General features: G+C 44.9%; 2 long non-coding RNA genes across 3 annotated transcripts; both read right to left on the bottom strand.

The window, feature by feature from the left end:
• Positions 1–2,365: 2,365 nt before the first annotated feature.
• Positions 2,366–5,290, bottom strand: LOC146894424 (uncharacterized). Its single transcript, XR_015002086.2, has 3 exons — positions 5,173–5,290; positions 4,027–4,130; positions 2,366–2,853 (listed from the first exon to the last, which is right to left on the bottom strand). It is a non-coding gene; the product is annotated as an uncharacterized LOC146894424 (long non-coding RNA).
• Positions 5,291–13,710: 8,420 nt separating this feature from the next.
• LOC125402081 (uncharacterized) lies at positions 13,711–24,607 on the bottom strand. 2 transcript variants are annotated; one of them, XR_015738174.1, is made up of 3 exons: positions 23,938–24,607; positions 21,972–22,085; positions 17,081–20,971 (listed from the first exon to the last, which is right to left on the bottom strand). It is a non-coding gene; the product is annotated as an uncharacterized LOC125402081 (long non-coding RNA). The 2 variants fall into 2 exon arrangements; XR_015002492.2 differs by lacking the exon at positions 17,081–20,971 and adding an exon at positions 13,711–14,087 and having other exon boundaries at positions 21,972–24,607.
• Between the last annotated feature and the right edge of the window lie 128 nt (positions 24,608–24,735).

The following is a 24,735-nucleotide window of genomic DNA, read 5'->3' as shown; positions in this document are numbered from 1 at the left end:
GAAGGAGCCTCAGCTGAGGAAATGCCTTTGGTGAGATCCAGCTCTAAGGCGTTTCCTCACTTAATGATCAATGGCAGAGGGCCCAGCTTTTGGTGAGTGGTACAATCGCTGGGCCGCTGGTCCTGGGTTCTCTAAGAAAGCAGACTGAGTGAGCCATGGGAAGCAAGCCAGCGAGCCGCACTTCTCCATGGCCTCTGCTTCAGCTCCTGCCTCCGGATCCTCCGGGTTCCTCCAGGATCCTCCGGGATCCTGCCCTGTGTGAGTTCCTGCCCGATTTCCTTCAGTGATGACCAGCAACACTGAAGCATAAGCCAAATAAACCCTTTTCTCCCAACTTGCTTTTTGGTTATGGTGTTTGATTGCAGCCATAGAAACCCGAACTAAGACAGGGGATCAGGCTTAGCTGTAAGTGTCTTTACCCCCTGAGCCATCTTTCCTATCCTATTTTCTTTTCTTTTTTTAAAATATGTTAACAAAGATGAGACCCAGGCTCTGTGAGTTTGAGGCCAACCTGATCTACAGAGCAAGTTCCAGGACAGCTAGGGCTACACAGAGAAACTCTGGGTGGGGGTGGCAGGAGATGAGACCCAAGGTTTCATGCCTTGATTTCTTTACCTGTTACTGTGGAAAAATACCCTGACTACCCTGACAGTAGCAATCTTGAAGGAAAAGGGGCTTATTCTGCCTCTCAGGTCAAAGGTACAATCCATTGTGGTGGAAGATTCAAGGCAACAGGAGCCCGAAGCAGCTGGTCATTTCACTCCGGCGACCTGAAAGCAGAGACCGTGACTACATGCGGTGGCTGAATTCCATTTCTCCACTTACACAGTCCAGGGTCCCAGCAGGGAATGGGACCACCCACAGTGGGTGAGCTTTTCTCACTTCAGCAAGTGCAGTCAAGATAACCCCCCACAGGCATACTTAGAGGTCCTTTCCCTTGACACTAGACTCCACGGAGAAGACAGTCACTAAAGTGTCACACTAGACAGAGTTTACTGATGAACTCCAACCCCAGCCTGCCCCACCTTATCTTTTAAAACACTTCTTTTTAATTGCGCAAGAAATTGCTGACACTCCCTGGTTCCCACTCTCTTGGCATGCCTTTCAGGCTGGCCCCACTGCCTTCCAAGCTGCCTCTGTCACACGGTCTCCTCTCTATCCTTGCACTTGACACAATAGCACAAGAATCGAAACACGAAGCCTGTTCTCCAGTCCTTTATCCACCATTTTCAAAGATTAACCCTAGGGCCTCAGACATGCTGGGCAAGCGCCTCCCTTTGCCCTGCTGAGCTGCTGCCCAGCCCCAAGATTAAACTTCCTGAACGGTTGGGCTCCTCTGGTGGTACAGCAAGCAACAGCAACCATACCCAAGTCAGTTTAAAGAAAGAAAGAAATGGTCGGGTGGTGGTGGCACACGCCTTAATCCCAGCACTCAGGAGACCGAGGCAGGCAGATCTCTGTGAGTTTGAGGCCAGCCTGGTCTACAGAGTGAGTTCCAGGACAGGCTCCATAGCTACACAGAGAAACCCTGTCTCAAAAAACTAAGCCAAATCAAACAACCCCCCACCCCAACCCCACCCCCCCAGAAAAGAAAGAAAGAAAATGTATTGGCTCACTTGTGAAAACCCCTTGGGATGAGTCTAGCTTCAGGTACAGCTAGATACAGGACCCAAAAGGTTATACCAGGAAATGGTCTCTTTGTTTCTGCTATTCTGTGTTGGCTTCACGCTTGCTCCCGACTGTTTCTGCATACGTGAGTCTCATTGTCCCACCTGGATCACACACCCATCCCTAGAACTTGGTAGTCAGTGATGGGTTCACCCTAGAGTCAGGACAATGCCAGGCTCCTTGTGTTGTGAGAGAGGGGTAGAGTGTTTTTCCCTAAGGAAAACCAGGGAGAAGGGATGTGAAATGAACAACAGCAGATACTGATTTTTCAAGCGTCACTCTAAGGTGCTAAGTGCTCAGGACCACTAGGAAGAGGAAGATAGATCAGGGTTGGGGGCTTGAAGGAAGAAGACTTTTTCCAGCATGAGGGCCTTGCCAGTGAACCCTTCTGCCATGGTCGTGCGCTCTTCTCCTGGGGTATTCAACAGGCTCCCTTTGTCCTGGTTAGAATTGTCTCAGGCAGTTTGTGTTCATTTTCTGTTATGGGATATTTGTACACTGTGTGAAGGTGTACTGTTGTCAGTGGTGCAGCAAAATGTTAAACGACCAATAGCTAGGCAGGAGGCATGGGCGGGACTTCTGGGCAGAGAAAGGAAGTTGGAGGAGATAATTGAGGCGCAGGGGAGCCGCCCAGGAAACAAGGAAAGAGCTGGACAAACAAAATGAAAGGAAGATTAAAAAGTCACATGGCAAAATGTAGATTAATAACGCAGGCTAATTTAATTTATAAGAGCTAGTGGGACAAGCCTAAACTATAGACTGAGCTTTCATAATAAGTCTCTGTGTCATTGATGGGAACTGGCTGGTGGGACAGAAAAAGATTAGTTATCATTTTCATTTTGACTCAAAAAAAAAAAAAGACAAAACAAAAGCAAAGACCCAACAGCTACATCACTAGGGCTGCTTAGGAGCTTCAGGTAGATTGACTCTTTCTAATTAGTTAATAGCCTCCTTTCTTCTTCTTCTTCTTCTTCTTCTTCTTCTTCTTCTTCTTCTTCTTCTTCTTCTTCTTCTTCTTCTCCTTCTCCTTCTCCTTCTCCTTCTCCTTCTCCTTCTCCTTCTCCTTCTCCTTCTCCTTCTCCTTCTCCTTCTTCTTTTTTTATCGAGACAGGGTTTCCGTGTGTAGTCCTAGCTGTTCTGGAACTCGCTCTGTAGACCAGGTTGACTTCCTCTGCCTTCCAAGTGCTGGAATTAAAGGGGTACATCACCACACCATGCCCCGTGCTAGTTAGGAGCCTTCTTAAGAGAACTTGTGCCTATGTTACTGCCTCCTTATAGGACACCAATCACTATGGATTGTGTGTAAAGGAGACAACGATGCTGGTTGATTTTTATTTATTTGATTTTTTAAAATAGTTTTGTGATTTTTTTTTATTTAGTTGCATGTGTGTTGTGTGTGTGAGAGAGAGAGAGCGGGCAGACCTGTGTACATGGTTGTTCACAGAGTCCAGAACAGGGCAAGGAATGGGCTCCTTTATCACTCTGCCTATTCCTTGGAGTCGGGGGTCCCTCCCAGAACCCAGAACCTGCATGTTTTGTCTCAGCTAGCCTAGAAACCAGAAAACCCGGGTGAGTTGGGGTAACAGGTCTGTAACTGGCTTATTACACGGTTATTGGGATCCAGACTCTGGTCCTCATGATTGAACAGCAAGTGTCCTTAACCTCTGAGTCATCTCCCTTGATAATTAATTAATCTAATAAATTATTTTATTTATGGACTTGGGATTTTGAGACAGGGTCTTGCTTTGTAGCCCTGTCTGGTACTGGCTGTGTAGCCTTAAAACTGATGGCAGTCCTTCTGAGTCAGCCCCCTAATTGCTGAGATTAGAGGTGCCTAGAACATCTGCCTTTTGTCTAAAGCATCTTCCTAATCAGGACAAAAACAAGGGTAGCAAAAGTTTCTGCACCCAGCATGACTGGCAGTCACAGGGATCCCAAGTCTTGTGCTGACATCTGCCCTCAAGGGCATATGGATATTCTAGTCCCAGAGTCCGGGAGTGCCTTTCCCGTTCCTTGTCCTGGCTGCTTTGGAAGGTGCCACCCATTTCTTCAGAACTAATCCCTTGGTAACTGAAGCCAAGAGAGAGTCTTGCCATCCCATTCTTCACAGTTCTTTACCCTTTCTATCCTCCTGGCGTCTACTTGAAGGAACTTAAGTTTCCTCCCTTTTCCTTTTCTGTCCTCCACCCTTTTTTTTATTTTAAAATTTATTTATTATGTATACACATGCCAGAAGAGGGCACCAGATCTTATTATAGATGGTTGTGAGCCACCATGTGCATGCTGGGAATTGAACTCAAAACTTCTGGAAGAACAGTCAGTGCTCTTACCCTCTGAACCATCTCTCCAGCCCTATACCTCTCCTTCTTGAGAGAGGCTCTCACTCTGTAGCCCAGGCTGGCCTCCACCTCCTGATCCTCTTTCCTCAGCCTCTTGAGGGCAGGGATCTCAGGCATGGGCTCCTGTGAGCAGTTGGAAATGCAGAGTTTGAAGGTGATTCTCAGCTTCTAGAAGAGTCTGTACCTTCTCAGACAGGCCATGGATGGTTCTTCCTAGCCTGACAGGGAGGCTTTACTTCAACCATTGGTCACTTTCTTATTGTTTGTTATTATTTTTTAAAGATAGGATTTTATAGTCTGGCAGTGGTGGTGGCACACACTTTTAATCCTAGCACCCAGGAGGCAGAGGCAGGTGGGTATCTGTAAGTTTGAGGCCAGCCTGGTCTACAGAGCAAGTTCCAGGACAGCTACGGCTGTTATGCAGAGAAACTGTGTCTCAAAAAAGCCAAAACAAATCCACCCCCAAAAGATAGCATTTCAGGAGTCTCAGAAACACCTGAAATTTACCACATAGCCCCATCTGACTTTGAGCTTCTCATCCTCCTGCCTCCACTTCCTCTGAGATTACAGATGTGTGGCACCACACCTAGTTCACCAAATATCTTTCACAGAAGTACAAGACACAGACCTCTACAAACTTCCTAAAGACACAGAGACCAGCGGTGCCCCCTCAGAGGACTTTCCCTGTTGGCTGTGGGAAGACACCTATGACCGCTGAGATTTTCCTTTCGTTTTTCTCTTGTGCCCTCAGAAGCCTCGATGGTGAGCCTAAGGATTAATTACAGAGGGTGCAGCTTCCCTTCCCAGTTTACCCAGTTTTCCCAGCTGCTGGAGGGTGTCAAGGCTTCAGGCAAGAGAGGAAGGTGAAGAGAGAAGAGGGGCAGGGTGTTGACTCCTCCACTTGTTGAGACCAGAGCGCGAGCAGGACAAGCTGGAGCGTGCCTAGCGTTCCTCCCTTCCAGCTTGGCTTCATTTCAGCCCCAGGTCAGTGGCAGCCCTATGGGCTGAGAAGACCAAGGGATCCAGAAGGAGGAAGCATCTGTAATCCCTCATATGGTAAGGGAGGCTGAGGAGCAGGGTGACGTTTCACGGTCCTCTGACAAAGGTTGAATCAATGCTGTTGACCCACATCTATCTGGACATAGCTTCTTCTTTTGCCCCTTACCCTGCTGAACCTGACCTCCATTCACACCAGAGTTCTTCTCCTCCTTGACCACGATGAGCTGTGCGTGGCTCCATAGGCTGTGCATTGCACAGTTCTATGAGGTGCCTTTCGGTAGACAAAGGAGTGGCTAGTAACCCCAGGATCATGCTCAGTTGGACCTGGAGTCCTTCTGTGACTTCCTTTCCATTTATTGCTTCCTCTGCCATGAATAGGCTTGTCTGCCTTTCTTCCCACTGCCTCTTTACCTAGTTCACTGTTGACCACTCTGCTGTGAAATTCTGCTCAAGTAGGATGTTGGCAAATGTTATAGGTTGACTGTGCACTATCCTCTAAGGTACAGGTACTGAATACTTGGAGATATGATCTCTTCATCTCTCTCTGTCTCCTGACCTTCGTCAGGTCTCCAGGGCCACTGCTCCTGCCTTGATTTATGTTCTGTGCTGCTACAGCTCCAGAGCCATGGGCCCAAGTGTACATGGATCGAAACCCCTGAAATGGTAAAGTTTCCTCTTGATACATTCATTATCTCAGGTTATTTGTATTGTAACAGAAAGGTGACTAACAGTGAACACACACATGGCAACTGGACATTTTTGGAAATGTACATGTAGCAGTGTTGTTAACCTAGAAATTTCTTTATGGCTGGGCTTGTTCTAAAAAGGCGGCGCAAATGCAATGTACTGGGATGGACAAAGTGACAATGAAAGAGAAATGTAATGAGAAAGACACAAAGATGTGAAGCAAGTGCATACAGTCCCTGCTAGTGGGAATCTAAGTGCATGCAGTCCCTGCTAGTGGGAATCTAAGTGCATAGAGTCCCTGCTAGTGGGAATCTAAGTGCATGCAGTCCCTGCTAGTGGGAATCTAAGTGCATAGAGTCCCTGCTAGTGGGAATCTAAGTGCATCCAGTCCTTGCTGACAGGAATATAAGTGCATACAGTTACTGTGGGCCACACATACAGATACTTCAGACACACACACATACCACACACACACATATACATCTATATACACATATATACACACACAGACACCTCACACACATACACATACCTCACACACACACACCTCACACACATACACCTCACACACATACACCTCACACACACACACATATATACCTATAAACACATACATGCACACAGACTCTTCACACACATACACATACCTCACACACACATATACACCTATATACACATACATACACACAGACACCTCACACACATACACATACCTCACACACATACTTCACACACATAACCTCTACACACATACACACCTCACACACATATACACAAACACAAACCACACATACACACCTCATACTCATACACAGATACCTCACACATGCATATATATATATATACATACATACCACACACAGACACTTTACATACACACCACACACATACACAGATAACACACATATATACATCATACACACATGCTATGGAATAACCCTCTTGTACACTGTAAAGATTTGTCACTCAAGCTTGTTTAATAAAATGCTGATTGGCTAGTAGCCAGGCAGGTAGTATAGGCGGGGTGACCAACCTAAGAATGATGGGAGGAGAAGGACTGAGTCGGGAGCTGACAGTCAGACTCAGAGGGAGTGGATAAATGTGCCATACTAGTAAAAGTACTGCCACGGGGCATAGTGTTAATATATGGGTTAACTTAAAATGTAAGAACTTGTTAGTATTAAGCCTGAACTATTGACTGAGCATTATATAAATAATATTAAACCTCTGTGTTGGTTATTTGGTGGGTGAGAAATGTCTGCCTACACACAAACACACCAGACACCCTATGCACATTCACACACTCCACACATACATGAACACATAAGCACACCAAGCATACACACAGACACCTCACAGATGCGCGCGCGCACACACACACACACACACACACACACACACACACAAATAAATAAATAGGGAAGGGGGAGCTGGAGAGATGGCTCAGTGATTAAAGGCACTTACTACTCTTACAGAGGACCTGGGTCCATTTTTTAACAACATGGCACTTCATAATTGTCTGTAACCCCAGTTCTAAGGGATCTTTTGGCCTCTGAGGGGACTGGGCACACACATGATGTCCATACAGGTATGCAAATAAAACATTCATACACACACACAAAAAAAACCAAATCAATCCTTTTATTATATTTTTTTATTATTTAAAAAAATCTTGCCAGGCAGTAGTGGCACACATTTTTAATCCCAGCACTCAGGAGGCAGAGGCAGGTGGAATTCTTTGAGTTTGAGCCTGCTTGGTCTACAGAGTGAGTTCCAGAACAGTCAGGGCTTTACGAAAGACCATGTTTCAAAAAATAAATAAAATAAAACAAAAAGAGCTGGGTAGACAGGTGGTGGAGGCGCATGCCTTTAATCCCAGCACTTGGGAGGCAGAAGCAGGTGGATCTCTGTAAAGTTGAGGCCAGCCTGGTCTGCAGATTGAGTTCCAGGACAGCCAGAGCTGTTACACAGAGAAACCCTGTCTTGAAAAAAAAAAAAAAACAAAATAAATGAATAAACATCTAAGTTGCTTTCTCCCTCATGATGGACTGTATCCCCTAAATGGTAAGCCAAAATAAATAAACCCTCTCACTCTTAAATTGCTTCACAGTAGGTATACAGTCCCAGCAATGAGAAAAGTACCATATCACTTCCAAGAACACAAACTCTAAAGTGCAGATTTTCCCAATCCCAGTCTCAGCTAGTTTAGCACATTAGACAAGAAGATAAGACGCCTTTGACAGCATCAGACACCAGGAAGGGCTCGCCAAGGTACAGGGAGGCGGTAAGTACTCTCAAACCTATGTTGCACCATAGAGTCAAAGACTCAGCTCCGGGAGGTGTGTGTGTGTGTATGTGTGTGTGTGTGTGTGTGTGTGTGTGTGTGTTGTGTACATCAGAGGACAACTTTCTAGAACTTACTCTTTCCTTCTACCATGCAAATCCTGGGATGGTACTCAGGCTTGGTTGCAAGCTCCTTTACTCACTGAGCCTTCTCACTGGCTTGGTTTTGAAGACGAGCTTTCATGTAGCCCAGGCTGGCCTTAACATCCCCAGTGCAGGGATCACAGGCAAGTGCTGCCACTAGGGAGCACTTCATGCTAGGCAAGCACTCTGTCAACTGAGCTATATTTCCAATCTTTGTTCACTTATTATTATTGTTTCTTTATTTTAAGACACAGTTGCCAGGATAGAATAGAACTCACTCTGCAGCCCAGGCTGGCCTCAGACTTGCTATATAGCCCAGGAGGACTTGAAATTTTGATTCATTCACCTCCCAAATGTTGAGGTCATAGCACAGGTCACCACACCCAGCTCTATTACACCTTAATCTTTTTTTTTCTATTCAATGAACAAATATGTGTTGGGCAATTACTATATGCATGTATGGGCTCATATCAGTTACATTTTAACGAACAAACCAAATGCAAACTCCTGCCTTCATCTGTTGTGTGCAGTTTCTAAAGACAACCTTAGAACAATTGCTGTGTCTTCCCCACCTTTCCTGTCCAGCTATTGTTCTGCAAAATCTCACGCAGCAAGGAGACTGGCGAGTGTCACACCCCTAAATTGCTGTCAACTTGGGCTTTAGGAGTGACTCTAAACATCTTTTCTTTTTCTATAGCTTCCCAAGTTTCAAATTTGTTATCTCTGTAAGGAAGAGAACAATATAAATTATATATATATGTATATATATATTTATATCTATCTATCTATCTATCTATCTATCTATCTATCTATCTATCTATCTATCTATCTATCTATCTATATATTTATCTTGAACAGTCTCACATAGCCCAGGCTAGTCTCAAACTCACTATGTATCTGAGGGTTGACCTTGAACTCTTAGTCTTGCTGCTTCTATTCCCAATTGTGGGGATACAGGTACGCTAGACCACGAGAAGTTTATGTGGTTCTAGGGGTAGGAATCAGGGCTCTGTACTAATAGGAAAGCCCCTACCAACTGAGCTATAGCCCTAGTCCCTATTTTTTTTCTGGGGTGGGGTCAGAGTCTTAAAGCCAGTCTTTGAATTTGTATTCATCTTGCCACAGCCTCTCAAGTAATAAGATTGTAGTATGTGCCACCACCCCCTGTTTAGACATTACAAAAAACTAAAAACCCAAAACCAAACAACTCAGTTATCAAGGGCCTGGGATATATGCTTTTCAAGTATGAGAACCTGGGTTTAGATTCCCAACACTCATGTAAAAAGACAGGCATGACAGGACTGGAGAGATGGCTCAGCAGTTAAGAGCACCGACTGTTCTTCCAGATGACCTGGGTTCAATTCCCAACACCCACATGGCAGCTTCCAGCTGTCTGTAACTGCAGTTTCAAAATACAAAACAAAAACCTAAGATGGAGAGAGAGGAAGACCTGAATTCAACCTCTGTCCTCCACATGTGTGAGCAGGCAAATGAACACACACAAACAAAGATCAATTTGCCAGTTGTGGTAACTCATATCTACACCTGTAATCCCAGCTCTCAACATCTGTAATCCCAGCTCTCAGCCTGAGGCCGTGAGGTTACTCTAAAATTGAGGACAGTTTGGGCCACACAGTAAGTTCCAACCTAATCTTGGCTACAGAATGAGACCTTGTTAATGATTTTTTTTTTAAAAAAATAATTTTCAGTTTAAATATCCTTTTCTATAATATGCGTTCTGGGGATGGAACTTAGGTCCTTAGATTTGGTGGTGAATGTTCTTACGTGCTGAGCCAGCTTGATAGCCCTGAAGAGGGAATTCTGAGACAGAATCTTCCTTTATAAGACAGGCTGATCTCAAATTATTAGTTCTCCTGCTTTAGACATCACCATACCGGTCACCTAACAAAATGTTTTGTTTTGTTTTTTCTTTCTTTTTTTAAAAGTTTTTTAAAAATTTTTATTTTATGTGCATTTGTGTTTTGCCTGCATGTCAGATCTTGGAGTCACAGACAGTTGTAAGCTGCATGTGGGTGCTGGGAATTGAATCGAGGTCCTCTGGAAGAACAGTCAGTGGTCTTAATCACTGAGCCATCTCTCTAGCCCCAATTGTTTTGCTTTTTCTTTCGAGACAGGGTTTCACTGTGTAGCCCTGGCTGTTCTGGAACTCAGTCTGTACACCATGCTGGCCTCGAACTCACCTCTGTGAGTTCTGCCTGCCTCTGCCTCCTGAGTGCTGGAATTAAAGGCCTGTGCCACTACTGCCCAGCAACAAAAAAAATTTTTTGTGAGTGTGAGAGAATCTGTGCACACATGTATGTATTGTCATGTGCAAACACAGATGCCAGAGCAGGACATTGGCCATCCCACTTTTTTTTTTTGTTTTCGAGACAGGGTTTCTTTGTAGCTTTGAAGCCTGTCCTGGAACTAGCTCTTATAGACCAGGCTGGCCTCGAACTCACAGAAATCCGCCTATCTCTGCCTCCCGAATGCTGGGATTAAAGGCGTGTGCCACCACCGCCCGGCTTCTACCTTATTCCTATGAGAAAGGGTCTCTCACTAAATCTAGACTTAGCCTGAGCTCAGGTCAAATCCATAGACCTCCTTTCTCTGTCTCCTACGACTCTGGGGTCATAGTCTCAAACAGCCATACCTGGAATTTTTTTAATATATATAGATATTGGTCATTTTAATTTGGATCCTCGTGCTTGTACAGCCCTAGGCTACAACTTCTTCACTCTTCCTGGGAAGGTGGACATAGGAGGGTCTCCCAGTGAGCCATACAGCAAACCACATGTTCCGGAGTTCAGTAACCTTAGGTGCGGGCCATTACAGTTTGAAATGAACGACTGATCTTCTTTTCACATATTTTTGTTATGTGTCGCCCCCCGCTCCAGTCCCCGGACACTGGGCACACTTGGTGAGGACACGGATCCTGCCTGACTGTGTTGAAAGGGCTCCAACCCATGCCTGTCATCTAGCAAGCACTCAATAACTGTTTGTTTTCAGAGAAAGCAGACACAGCATTACCCATTCATTCTGGAAACTGTAATTGACAATGGGCCACACATTCTTTGCCCTGGGAAGTTGTACTTCAGAAGCCTGACGTGGATCCAAGAGTCCCTTGGTAAATATAGAGTTGGGCTAAATATCTTAAAAGATTGTGGTGCAACGCTGTGGAGCCCGGTGAGTCATGCACGAGGACAGATGTCCCTTGCCAAGCAGGATTCTGCCTTGCCCAGTGCTGGCATCTCTTCCCTGTCTCTGTGGAGAAACACTGGCAATTTGTCTCCGAAGTTCTGGTGGTCCTTATTGCTCATGGAGCTTTGGTCCTTTTGACCTCAGTGACAGTGTTCAAGATCACACGATGTCCCTCATGGTTACAGTTTCCCACCGGAGCTTCTCGCTAGGCTTCCTGTCAGTTTCACAGACAGCGCCTATGAAGCCCTCCCACTCTCTGAGATGCCAAGTCTCCCCGCCACTGCACCTAAGCTTTCCTATCTTTAGAAAATTAAAAGAAGAGAGAAAAAAGGAGCTGGAGAGCTGGCTCAGCGGTTAATTGCTGTTCTTGTAGTAGACCTGGGTTCAGTTTCTAGCACCCACAGGGTGGCCAACAACCATCTGTTCCCTGGTTCCAGGAAATCTGACGCCCTCAGACACTAGGCATGTGAGTGGTGTACACACACACACACACACACACACACACACACACATGCTAGCAAAACACTCACACACATAAAATAACATAAATCAATCTACAAAAAAAATGAAAAAGAAAGACAAGAAAGAAAGACCCATTCCTTGTGTCCCAGTAGGTTAAGGAAAATAACAAAACCTGAAGAAAAGGAACATGAGTGACTCAGATCAGGAAGGTGCGGTAGTGCACTGGGAGGCAGAGGCAGGAGGATCACAGCAAGTTCCAGGCCAGCTTGAGCTATATACATAGTAAGTTCCAAGCCAGCCAGGGTTATACAGTGAGTCTCAAATATACAGACAAACAAACAAAACAATAGGAACGGCTTGGACGTTGTGATTTAGCACTGGGGGTGTGAGGACAGTCTTATTACATTTAAAGGCCTTAGTATGTTTAAACCACCAACATTGAAAGCAAAAGTAAATGCAGAAGAGATGGCTCAGCAGTCCAGATCATTTGATGCTCTTGTGGAGGACCCAGGTTTGGCTCCTAGCACCTACATGGTGGCTCACAACCATCCATAACTCCAGTTCCAGGAGACCTGATGCCTTACTCTGATCTCAACAGGCACCAGGCATACATGTGGTGCACACAGATACATATCAGCAAAACATTCATACACTTAAAAGTCTAAGAAATATTCAAATCGAAAAGTTTCCAGAAATGAAACAGGAAAGGTATGACTTAACTAATAATTAGGGCTACATAACAACTTTACCATGAATGAGCTGTATTATATTAATTCATTTTGTCAGATACCAAGACGAATATTTCTTTTCTTTAAAATTTTTTATGTGTATGGGTGTATTGCTTGCACATAGGTCTGTGCACTACATGCGTGCCTGGTACCCTCAGAGGCCAAAAGAAAGCATTGGATTCCCTGGACTGTACTCACAGAAGGTTGTGAGCCAACAAATGGATGCTGGAAATTGAACCCGGATCCTCTGGAAGAGTAGCCAGTTTTCTTAACCACTGAGTCATCTTTCTAACCCTAGTATTTTGTTCTTAATAAGCATTCAGGATTCGTCCATTATATTTGCAGTATAGGAAACTGAACTGCGAGCCTTTTTGAATGATAGTCAAGTACTAATGGATATCTCTATATCTCTAGCACTCTTTTTTTTTTTTGAAACTTTTAAAATTTGATACCAGATCAGGTAGATATGATTGTACTTGTCTGTGACTTATAGTCCCAGTATTTGGGATGTGGAAGCAGAAGGATTAAGAGTTAAAGGCTAGCTGGGTGGAGATGGTGCACACCTTTAATCCCAGCATTTGGGTGGCAGAGGCAGGCAGATTGCTGTGGGTTTGAGGCCAGCCTGATCCACAGAGCGAGTTCCAGAGTTCAGGACAGGCTGAACACAGAGAAACCCTGTCTGAAAAACAAAACAACAAACAAAACAAAACAACAACAAAGTTCAGGCTAGCCTTGGTTACATATACATAGCAAACTTCAAGATCAGCCTAGACTACTTGAGACTGTACAAAAGGAAAAAGGCAGAAGAAGAAGAAGAAGAAGAAGAAGAAGAAGAAGAAGAAGAAGAAGAAGAAGAAGAAGAAGAAGAAGAAGAAGAAGGAAAAAGAAGAAAGAGAGAAGAAATGGAGGGAGGCTGGGCAGGTCTTGGACTCATCCTGTAGCAAGGCTGGGTTTGAATTTACAATCCTTCTGCCTTCGCCTCCTGAGTGCTGGGATTGTTTAAATGTGTCACCATGCCCAGTGTACGCAGTGCTGGGGACCAAATAGGACGTCATGTGTGTTAGAAATCATTCTCCCAACTGAGTCTTATCCCCAGCACAAGAAATGTTTATTATGGATATGGTCCTGTTACTATCCGATGAGTAGACGTACCCCCCACCCCCTTCCCACGTAGTATTTGAAGAAAAACAGGTGGTTGCTTTTTAGGTAAGCACTGGGCTTTTATTGGTTAAATGTAATGCATAATTTGACACCACAACTGAATGGTTTGACATAAACATGAATTTCAGAAGTTGGGACGGTCCGACTTCATTCCATTTGTATGTAGATACCCAGCTGTGTAATTTATTGAAAATATCCATCTTCCCATCGATCTGGAACAGCTTTTAGTATGTCTGCTTTTCTGCCTGAAGAAGGGAAAGAGCTAAAGAGAAGACCTTAGAAAGAACAGGTCGAGCTTGTCAAGTGGAGGATCTCATTAAGTGTTGCTCTGTGGTATGTGATGTAATCCTCCTTTCCATTTTCCCATGAAGCTTTTTGTAAACTTCCTCAGTCACAGACATTTTTGGATTTGAACCTATGGGGTGGAAGTAGAGTGCTCGGCTGGCCTGGAGGTGTGGGGGGGGTGGAGTGAGAGCAAAGGCCAGTGGCCTTCTGCTAGAAACCAAGAGAGGGGTCCCCGAGCAAGGGTTTGGTGCTGGGGCTAGAGAGGTGGCTCAGGGAGTAAGAACGCTTGCTGGCAATCCCGATGACCTGGGTGGGGTCCCCAGGACCCACAAGGTAGAACCAGAGAACAAACTCGTGCAAATTGTCCTCTGACTTCTACACGCACACCGTGACTGATGAAAGCTATGTGAGAATACACACACACACACACACACACACACACACACACACACACACATTCATACACATCCACACAGTCATACACATGCACACACACCCATGCACACATACACTCATACACACACACACACACACATGCATGCACATGCACACACACCCATGCACATGCACACCCATACACACACACACTAAATGCAATCTTATAAAGATTATATTAAAAAATAATAATTTGGTTTCCATATTGCCCCGATCTTGATCTTTTCTAGGATTGAACCTAGAAGTGGACTCTTTTGTTGTTTAGGAGGATTGCTCTCATTCTCCTTTTTCAATTTATCTGTTTGTTTACTGTGTGTATGTGTAGGTGCACATGTGTGAACATGTGTGTGGAAGCCAGAGGTCAACCTAGGACATCACTCCTTGGGTACCATATCCTTTGTTTTTTGAGATAGTGCTTTTCACTGACCTGGAACTTGCTGACTCTACTGGGCTAACTCACCAGCAAACCCCAGGGGTCACGTATCTTTGCTTTCCCAGTGTTGGAATTACAGACTTGCTCACCACCACACGAGGCTTTTAAGATGTGTGTTCTGAGGATCTAATTCAAGTCCCTCCCATTTGCCTTACATGGCTGATCCACCTCCCCACCTGAAGGGTGCTTTAACATTTACTTCTGTGTTTCTCCCAAAGTCAATTCCAGAACAATCCAGAGGAGGTAAGATTTGGCAAATGGCAGGAGATGTTAGTGCCCTCGTTATCTTTTTCATCCAGGGATTATTTCCAGAGGCCTTCTTCCCTCCCTTCCTCCCTCCCTTCCTCTTTTTTTTCCTTTCTTCTTCTTCCTCATTCTTTTTTTTTTTTTTCTTTCCAGAAACACGGTTTCTCTGTGTAGCCCTGGCTGTCCTGGAACTCGCTCTGTAGACCAGGCTGGCCTCGAACCCAGATAGCCACCTTTCTCTGCCTCGTGAGTGCTGGGATTAAAGCCATTCACCACCATCCCCGGCTTTGGCTGGTCATCTTTTAGGTCAGTGGTTCTCAATCTTCCTAATGTTGCGACCCTTTAATACAGTTCCTCACGTTGTGGTGGCCCTCAACCATAAAATTATTTTGTTGCTACTTTATAACTGTAATTTTGCTACTGTTATAAATTGTAATGCAAATATCAGATATCTGTTGGAGTTGAGAGCCACAGATTGAGAACCACGGTTTTAGGCCCTGTTTGGAGCTACAACCTGAGGCCAAGGTTACTACTCTGGGGACTAGAGGACAAGGATGGGGACCCTAGGTCAGAAACACACAGGAGGTTCTGTTCACTGAGGAGAATCCTGGGACAGGGCAGAATTAGGCTGGCCCAACTTGTTCAACCCAGCCAGGAAAGGGCAAGTCAGCTCTGGCTCCCAGGGGAGGCTGAGAAGGGGTGTGGTGCTGACTCAGGCGTTGGCAGGTCCAGTGACAACCAAGGACAGCTGTTGCTGGGTGTTTTTAGAAAACTTTGTTTGCCAAATACTCTGTGGGGCTGTGTCTCTACCTCCTCCAAGACAGGCAGAAAAATCGAAAGTCTTTTCTTTATCACTGCTGGGGGGGGGGGTTCATCTATTTGTTTATATTCAGGGTTTCACTGTGAAGCCCTGGCTGGCCTGAAACTCACTAGACAGACCAGACTAGTTTCAGACTCACAGAGCCCTATCTGCCTTTGCCTTCTGAGCGCTAGGATTAAGCTGTGTGTGACCTACGTGGCTCCTTTTCATTTGTTTTCCAAGACAAGGTTTCTCTGTACAGCCCTGGCTGTTCTGGAACTCACTCTGCAGACCAAGCTGGCCTGGAACTCACAGAGATTCGCCTGTCTCTGCCTCCTGAGTGCTGGGATCAAAGGTGTGATCAAAAAGCCACCGCCGCTGTCGGGCTTTTTGTTTGTTTACGTTTGTGTGTCCGTGTGTGGGTATGTGTACATGTGAATGCAGGGATCCAGGGGACCAGAAGATATATCAGATCCCTTGGGGTTGGAGTTACAGGTGATGGTGAGCTGTGGGGTGGGGGTGCTAGGAACAAAACTGAGGTTCTGTGCAAGAGCAGTTGGGACTTTTAACTGCCGAGCCATCATCTCTCTCTCCAGCCCCTACCTACTGTGGTATTTCCTGGGTTGATTGTGGAAAAGAAGAACAGAAATTAGTTAACAGGTTTTTGATCTCTGTTGATTCCTCTGAATATCACTTATGAGTTCTACTTAGGTCTTCTTAGGGACCTTGCCAGAAACCCCATGTAGAAGTTGAGAGAGCAGACACTAAAGCTGGGAGCCTGAGATGAAGCCCTCATATGACTTACTATTCATTTGACTTTATAAAGTTTAGTTTTGTTTGTTAATTAATTTTCTTTTCCTGGTCCTGGGAATTTAACCCATGATCTCAGGCATAGTAGGCAAGCATTCTACTATTGAGCTACATCCCCAGCCCTGAAAATATTTTTAATAATTGAAAAGTCGAAATGTAGACATGAAATTTGATATAGCATAATGACCTTCCATATGTCCATTATATGTCTAGGAAGATTATCAACCCATGGCTAGCTCTGCTTCATCTCTACTCTGCTTTCCTTCCTTCTACCCATGTATTATTTTAAAAATATTTAAAATTATTATAGTGTATATTTATATATTCATAATATATGAGTATATATATATATACATATACATACATGTCCATCATCCATAATGTGTATGTGTGTGTGTGCATGTAGGCACAGGTATAGTATACATCAGGAGTGTGGAAAACAGAGAGCAACTTTGGGGGATTGATTCCCTCCTGCTTGAGTTCTTAATCTTGAAAGCTTTTTGACCTGCTAGGCATTTTCTGCCTCCAGCCAATTACTTTCAAGTAGGCTCCAGGCATCAATTTTGTTCATCTTTACTTCTTTAAACCCTGTTTCCTCATCAAAAAATGCAGAAACTATTATCTACATTTTAAAGTATTTAAATTTTTTTATTTTCACTTCATGTATGAGTGGGTGCCTCAGGAGGCCAAAAGAGGGTGATGGATCCCCTACCATTAATGTCACAGAAGTGAGTCGACTGGTGTGGGTGCAGGATACTGAACCCAGGTCCTCTGGCAGAGTGTCTGGTACTTTTAACCCATGAGCCATCTCTCCAGCTCTAGCCCCAAACATTGCTATGAGTCATGCCTGGACAAGGCCGGCACAATGCAGGAACTAAGTAAATGAACTTATCTTATTAAAACGTGAAAATAAGAAGTTTCTACTTCCTTCCTGCCTCTCTGGGCCCCTTGCCCCTTAGTGACCCTGGACAGAGTCTCTCTTGCTGCACCATGCTGGGATGTCAGGATGGCCTGGAGGCACAAGTGCCTGTGCCCAGATTGGGGTCAGAGGAAGGGAGTGAGCTGCAGGGAGGAGGGGGAGAGGCTACACTGGCCCTGGAGGGAGAGTCTGGTAGAGAGGAGTCAAGTTCTAGTGGGGAGGAATAGCAGGTCCAAGTGGCAAGGTCGGCAGGCCATGGGAAGGAAAGTGTGAACATAGGTAAATGCCACTGCCACCCACTGCAAGTTCTATCAGAGGCAAGTTAGTCAGGAGGCTTCGCTGCAGCACAAGAGGACTTTGGCATTTAGAAGCAATTCATACATTTATTGAAAGGCTACTGATAAGGGCTTAGATTTTTTTTTTTAATTGAAAAGCCAGAGGACTTGACTCAGGAATTGGGGATGGGGCAGAAACAGGCTACAAGAACGAGCACGTTGGCTCAGTTGACTAATCACTATCCAGGGCTGATGACCTGAATTCAATTCCCAGAATCTACATAAAACGGAAAGGAGATAGCTGACTTTACCAAGTTGTCATATGATCTCTGCATGTTCCCCGTGGCACGGCTCCTCCCAACACACACACACACACACACACACACACACACACAAGCACACACAGAGGGTGAACATGGATGTGGATAAAGGTGGGGAATGCCATTGGTGGCAAAGAAATATTATCCCTATTTGGCTCTTAAGAACACTGGGCAAGGGGCCAGAGAGATGGCTCAGTGGTTAAGAGGACTGACTGTTCTTCAAGAGGACCCAGGTTCAAGTCCCAGCACCCATGTGGCAGCTCACAACTGTCTATAATTTCAGTTCCAGGGGACCTGACATCCATAGCAAAACACAAATGCACATAAAACAAACAAATTAAGAAAAAGAACACTGGGCAAATCTTTCTTGAGGATAATGGCACCCAGAGACTGGAAGAAGGCAGAAGAACCCTGAGTGGACAAACACAATCAGGAACTAGCCTTGGGGGTCTGGAGAGATGGCTCAGCAGTTAAGAGCACTGGCTGTTCTTCCAGAGGACCTGGGTTCAATTCACAGCACCCTCATGGCAACTCACAACTGTGTGTAACTCCAGGATTCAACACCTTCACACAAACATACATATAGACAAGACACCAATAAAAGAAAAATCAATAGATTAAAAAGTATACATTATTTTTTTTTTAAAAAAAATAGTACTAGCTTGGGCTCTTTTGGAATATTTAGGACAATAGCAATGATGGCTTTCAGATACTGTCTGGGCAGCACTGAACTCTATTGACATGTAACAAGAGGACTTTGCTATTCTGTACTTCTGTTCCTGGCTCCAGGAAAGGGGTGGGGCAGCTGCAAATAACACACTGCTTCTTCCAAAGAGCGGGGAGCAGGCAGGGCAAGGCAAGAACTGACAGCTGTCCACTGAACACTGAGCACCATGCTCCAGGAATACACAGGTCCATGCAGTGTGGGCCCTCATGATCAAATAAATCTGTCCTGTTTTAAGTTTTGCATAACTTTTGTTAGGTTATGTAGTCGTTAGGCATAAAAGGCACTTATGCCACTGTAAACATGCCGGGTTCTCTGTAACCATGGAGTCCTGGTCCTGGGATTTATAGCTCTGTTTCACTGACCCACCCAGGCCCTGTCTATGCACAGCTTTGTGTTGCAGACTGTGTTTGAAATATCTTGGTGCTTTGCCTTGTCTAGGTGACACAAATAGAGCAGTTACCATGGTCTTAAAAAAAAGTCTTCTTAATTATATTTATTCGTGTGTTTGTGTGTGTGTGTGTGTGTGTGTGTGTGTGAGAGAGACACACAGTCAGAGGACAACTTTTGGGGGTTAGTTTCTGGGGGTCGAACTTAGGTCATTAGACATGGTAGCAAGTACCTGATGTGCCGTCTTGCCAGCTCAATAATTATTTTCATAATTAGCTGGCTAGGCCTAATGGGGTATGCTTTTTATCTCTGTACTCAGGATGTGAGGGTACAAGGATCATGATGCCTAGGCTAGCCTCAGCTACATAATGAGTTAAGATCACTCTGAGATGCATGAGACTGTGTCTCAAAAACAGTGACAATGACAACCACAGAAACCAACCCCCAAATAGTGTTTCCTTCTAGATTACATTTTTCTAAGCCAATGATGCTAAATAGAACTTTTTTTGAGGGCTGGGATATAACTCAGTGGTAGACTTCTTGCCCAACATTATTGTGGCCTGGGGTTTAATCCTCAGCATGAAACAAACAAACCAAAAATTCCAAAACAAGAAGAGTAACAACATAAAAACATTTCTGAGCAAAACACTGCATCTCATTTAATCCTCACACAATCCTGGGATTGTTTCGCTCACAGATGGAGAGAAAGGATTCGAGAGGTTGGGCAACTTACTCAAAGTCCCCTTTCAACAAAATGATCTAAAAATAGAACCTTAGGTCTAGAAAACTCAGGGCCATATTGTATGTGTGTGTGTGTGCGTGTTTGCGCACAGTCCTGTGTGTGTGTGTGATATGTGAGAGCATGACACACGTGGAAGTCAGAAGACAACTTTGTGAAATCAGTTTATATGGGTTCTGAGGACTCAGGAAAATCAGGTTTGTGCATTAAGCAATGATGCCCACTGATCCATCTGGCTGGCCCACGGCCCTGACATGAGCAAAGAGAGCTGGCATTGCTGAAGTCTGCAGTTTGGCGGTTGGGAGGTTGCTGCCTTCAGCTGCTGACTTTCTTTCCTCTGGTCTCATTAATAATTTTTTTGTTTGTTTGTTTGGTTTTTGTTTTGTTTTGTTTTGTTTTTCAAGACAGGGTTTCTCAGTGCATGGCCCTGGATGCCCTGAAACTAGCTCTATAGACCAGGTTGGCCTTGAACTCACAGAGATCCTCCTGCCTCTGCCTCTAGAGGGCTGGAATTAAAAGTGTGTGCCAACATCACCACCACTGGCCCATCATTTATGTTTTCTAATGTGTAATGTTTTTGCTCTTTCTCTTATGGTAGAACTCATTGCTTCTTAATATAACAGAAAAACTTACCTTTGCATACTCTTCTGGCTATACAAAGCATATTAACAGGCATCATCTTATTTAATTTTGGAACCATTGTGAGTAAAATGCCCTTTGGTACATAAGCAGAATAGGCTGAATGAGGTTAAATGAGTCGTCCTTATTACAGAGCCAGGCACTGTAGCTAGTTCTGAAATACATGTTATCTGGCTGCAAGTTCAATACATTCTGCTGAATCACAGCTACCTGATTAGCCTTACCATTGATCATGTTTACAGGATAAACAAGCCTTTCAGTGGAGTTGAGTTTTTCATATATGTCCTAAAAGTAATAAAGGATGAAAAATTATTCCATCTTTTTCCCAAATGTGTTATTTTTCCATTTTCTCTTTAAATCCTTTAAAAACTATTTATTTTATGTATATGGGTGCTCTGCCTTTCTGGGCATCAGATCTCACTACAGATGGTTGTGAGCCACCATATTGTTGCTGGGAATTAAACTCAGGACCTCGGGAAGAGCAGCCAGTGCTCTTAACCACTGAGCCATTTCTCCAGACACCTAAATCCTTATTTTAAATATAAACTTTACTATAAAAAAAAAACCTGAAAATAAGCTGGGCTGTGATGGTGCATGCCTTTAATCCCAGCACTCAGGAGGCAGAGACGGGGCAGGCAGATCTCTGTGAAGTGGAGGCCAGCCTGGTCTACAAATCAAGTTCTAGGACAGTCAGAGCGGTTACACAGAGAAACCCTGTCTTGAAAAACTTTTTGTAACTTTTTTTGGTGGGTGGGGGTGGGAAGGGTCTCACTATGTAGCTCTGGCTGACTTTGAACTGGCAGAGATCTGCCATCTTTAACCTCTTGAGTGCTGACATTACAGGCATGAGCCACCATGAAGTTTCTAAAATAAATATTTATTAATTGTGAAATTAAATTAAAAAATACAATTTATTACTTGTTATTCTTTGAAATAGGTTCTCACTATGTAGCCCTGGCTGGTTTCTATCTTGAACTTTCCTTGATCCTCCTACCTATGCCTCCAAAGTTCTAGTATTTTATAGGCTATACCACCACACCCCACAATACAATTGATTTTGAGAAGTACTGAAGAGGTTCAGAGGGACACAAGCTACTTACAGCAGGAGTTGCTAAGGGGAGAAACATTTACACTCAAGGCTGAAGGGATAGCAAGTGATTTGAGGTACATTTTACAAGGAGAGAACTACATTAAACTAACCTTGAAATCCAGAAGATACAATAGTAACTGTGGGAGAGAAAACTCTTCCTGCTTTCTAGAGAGCTGTAGGAGCTAGGGGAGTTACCTGGGCCTGTCGTCTCTTCAGTGCCAACTGCCAATGGGAGGCAGGCTTGGTGAGAACTGTGGTGGCCTCTTGGCAATCAGGTCAGTCTAAAGAAAACCTTCCTCCAGGAAGTCCCTGCAGAAGATTGTGGGTGTGAACACAGGAAATGGGCAGTAGTAAACAGGCAAAAGTCCTAGAGACTGGAAGAAGCAGGTTTTACAGTTAGGTGATGATACATACAGCAAGACCTTTCAAGCAAAGATACCGTTCTTATGAAGAACAGCATGACCCAGGAGTGGAGTATAGACCAAAGAGCAAGAAGTCAGGTAGAGAGGTTGGTGACTCTCCTGCCCACTGTGTACAAGGGTTCAGTTCCCAACAGCTAAAGAGTCAATTCCTTTTTTAGTTTTGTGAGGATGGGGTGGGATGGGGTGAGTGAGACCGTGTCTACAGCTCAATAATTGCCAGAGTCTGATCCTTGTGCCTCAGCCTCCTAAGCACTAAGATCACAGACATTAGTACCACATCCAAACACAATCATGATTTCAAAGATGGGATAGCTCTATATCCCATGATCCTGTGATGGAGGGTTATCCGTCTATGTGTTACTTTCATTGGTTAATAAAGAAACTGCCTTGGCCCTTTGATAGGACAGAAAATTAGGTAGGCGGAGTAGACAGAACAGGATGCTGGGAGGAAGAAGGCAGTAAGGCAGACACTATAGCTCTCCTCTCCAAGATGGATGCAGGTTAAGATCCTTCCTGGTAAGCCACCACCTCGTGGTGCTACACAGATTATTAGAAATGGGTTAATCAAAATGTGAGAATTAGCCAATAAGAGGCTGAAACCAATGGGCCAGGCAGTGTTTAAATGAATACAGTTTCTGTGCAATTATTTCAGGTAAAGCTAGCCTGGCGGGCGTTGGGAAGCGGCCCGCTGTACCTTCTACAATCCTGATTTAAGAATAAAAACAACTGTTAATAAACATAACCAAATAATTTGCAAAATTTCAGACTATGGATTTTGGAAACAACTGGGACAGAGAATGAACTTTCAAAGAATTATTTTTAGCAGTCCATTACTTCCCAAATTTATGTAATGGCATTGCTTTCTAAATTCAGCTATCATAAAAACAAACCCGTAACATTCAAGCAGGTGTGGAAGCTGCCCACAAACTCAGTATCTGGGAGGGGGAAGCAGGTGAATGTTGAACCTGGAGCTTCACTTATGCTAAATACTCTACAAAGTTGAGCTACATTCCCAACTCCTTGAAGGTTTTCCTGGGGTGCTCAGGATTATGACTGAATGACAAACCCAAAAAGCCAGTGCTCACCTGCAATTTACATAGAATTGTTGATTTATGCTATCGTTAAGACATTCCCAACTGGAGAAAGAATAATTCCGAGGATATAGTTTAATGATAAAACTAAGAGCAATCAGTGCATCAACTAGAGGGAGATGGTTTAGGGAATGCAAACATTGTCATAGCTTTAGGGGTGTTAGAAGGAAGGCAACTCTTTTAAGAACACGATCAGAACTGAGATGGTCACAAAAGAACATGATTAAAAGCTTATTTATGTTACACATGAAATGTACATTTTGGTGATGGTGAGATGTGCGTTAAAATGTAGCTTTTACTTCTCTTAGGAAAACAAAATCTATTTGTTTCTAGATGTCCCAAGTTGAACCAGATCACCAGGTTCAACCATTCTGCCATCAACCACATCCTATATGTGCTGGAGTGATGGAACCTACTAAGAAAGGTAGCTTAGAAACATGGCTATTTCAACTACAGAAAGGAAGACGGGAAAAGGCAAGTGTAAATAAGACAGATAGGGAGAGAGGGAAGAAGGGGTAAGGCAGATGAAAAGACATGGCATAGGTTTTGGTAGTGCAAGCCCAGGAGAGAAGCACTCTGGAGAATCATGAGTTGGAGGCCAGCATGGGGGTACGGTGCACAGCCGGACTTTTCAACAAAATAACCAACCTACAAACAAGTGAAAAGCAAAGACGAGATCGGTTGGGATGGGGCAGGCTTTTGCATTTTCGACTTAGTGGTACAACTTTGGCAACAGTGACCGGGCCCCGCCTTCTCTTGTCTAGAGCGCTCCAGCTCGAGGGGATTCCAAGACTGTTTAGGCCTGGAGCAGCGAAGATTCCATTCGCAGGGAGGTTCTCCCCGCACCCGGGGTTCCTCAGGCCGATGACATCATTCCGATCCCAGAAGCGCTGCGATCTTTCAATTTGGAATTCCGGCTCCTTCGAACTCTAGCTCCTTGAGGAGACCGCGATGCCACGACGGGCTCACAAGCAAGGGCCCTTCTGGAGACGTCTGGTTTTAGTAAGGAGGTTCTTGAATGGCCATGGTGCACTCCATTCTCTCACATCTACGAACTACACATACACAGGGACGCGTGGCCACCCACGCACGTCGCTGAGCCAACATCCTTAGCTCCACAACAGAAGACTGAGGAGGAGCAGAGGATCCCAGCAATCAGCAGGGCGCCCCGGAAAAGGCAAAGGGGGGGGGGAGGAAGAAAGGGCAGGGGTTTCACGGACGCAGTGCGCCTGCGCAGTCCCCCGGCCGCGCCTCCCGAGAGGCGGGTTAGTCTGGCCGCGCAGCCAATCCGAAGGCCGCAGGGAGCGCGCCCGCGGCCTCGCCCTCTCTGGTCCCACCTCCGCGTGCCCTACATGCCCTCCCGCGCGCGTGCGCAGGAGCGGGCCGCAGGGGCGAGGGCGCGAGAGAAGGGCGGGTGTACGTCCTTGCGTGCGTCTCAGGCAGCGC

Source organism: Myodes glareolus, chromosome 6, assembly GCF_982192425.1.
Source record: "Myodes glareolus chromosome 6, mMyoGla1.1, whole genome shotgun sequence".
Classification (NCBI taxonomy): domain Eukaryota; kingdom Metazoa; phylum Chordata; class Mammalia; order Rodentia; family Cricetidae; genus Myodes; species Myodes glareolus.
Note: the sequence above shows the minus strand (reverse complement) of the source record. Positions and strands in the feature narration are given on the sequence as shown.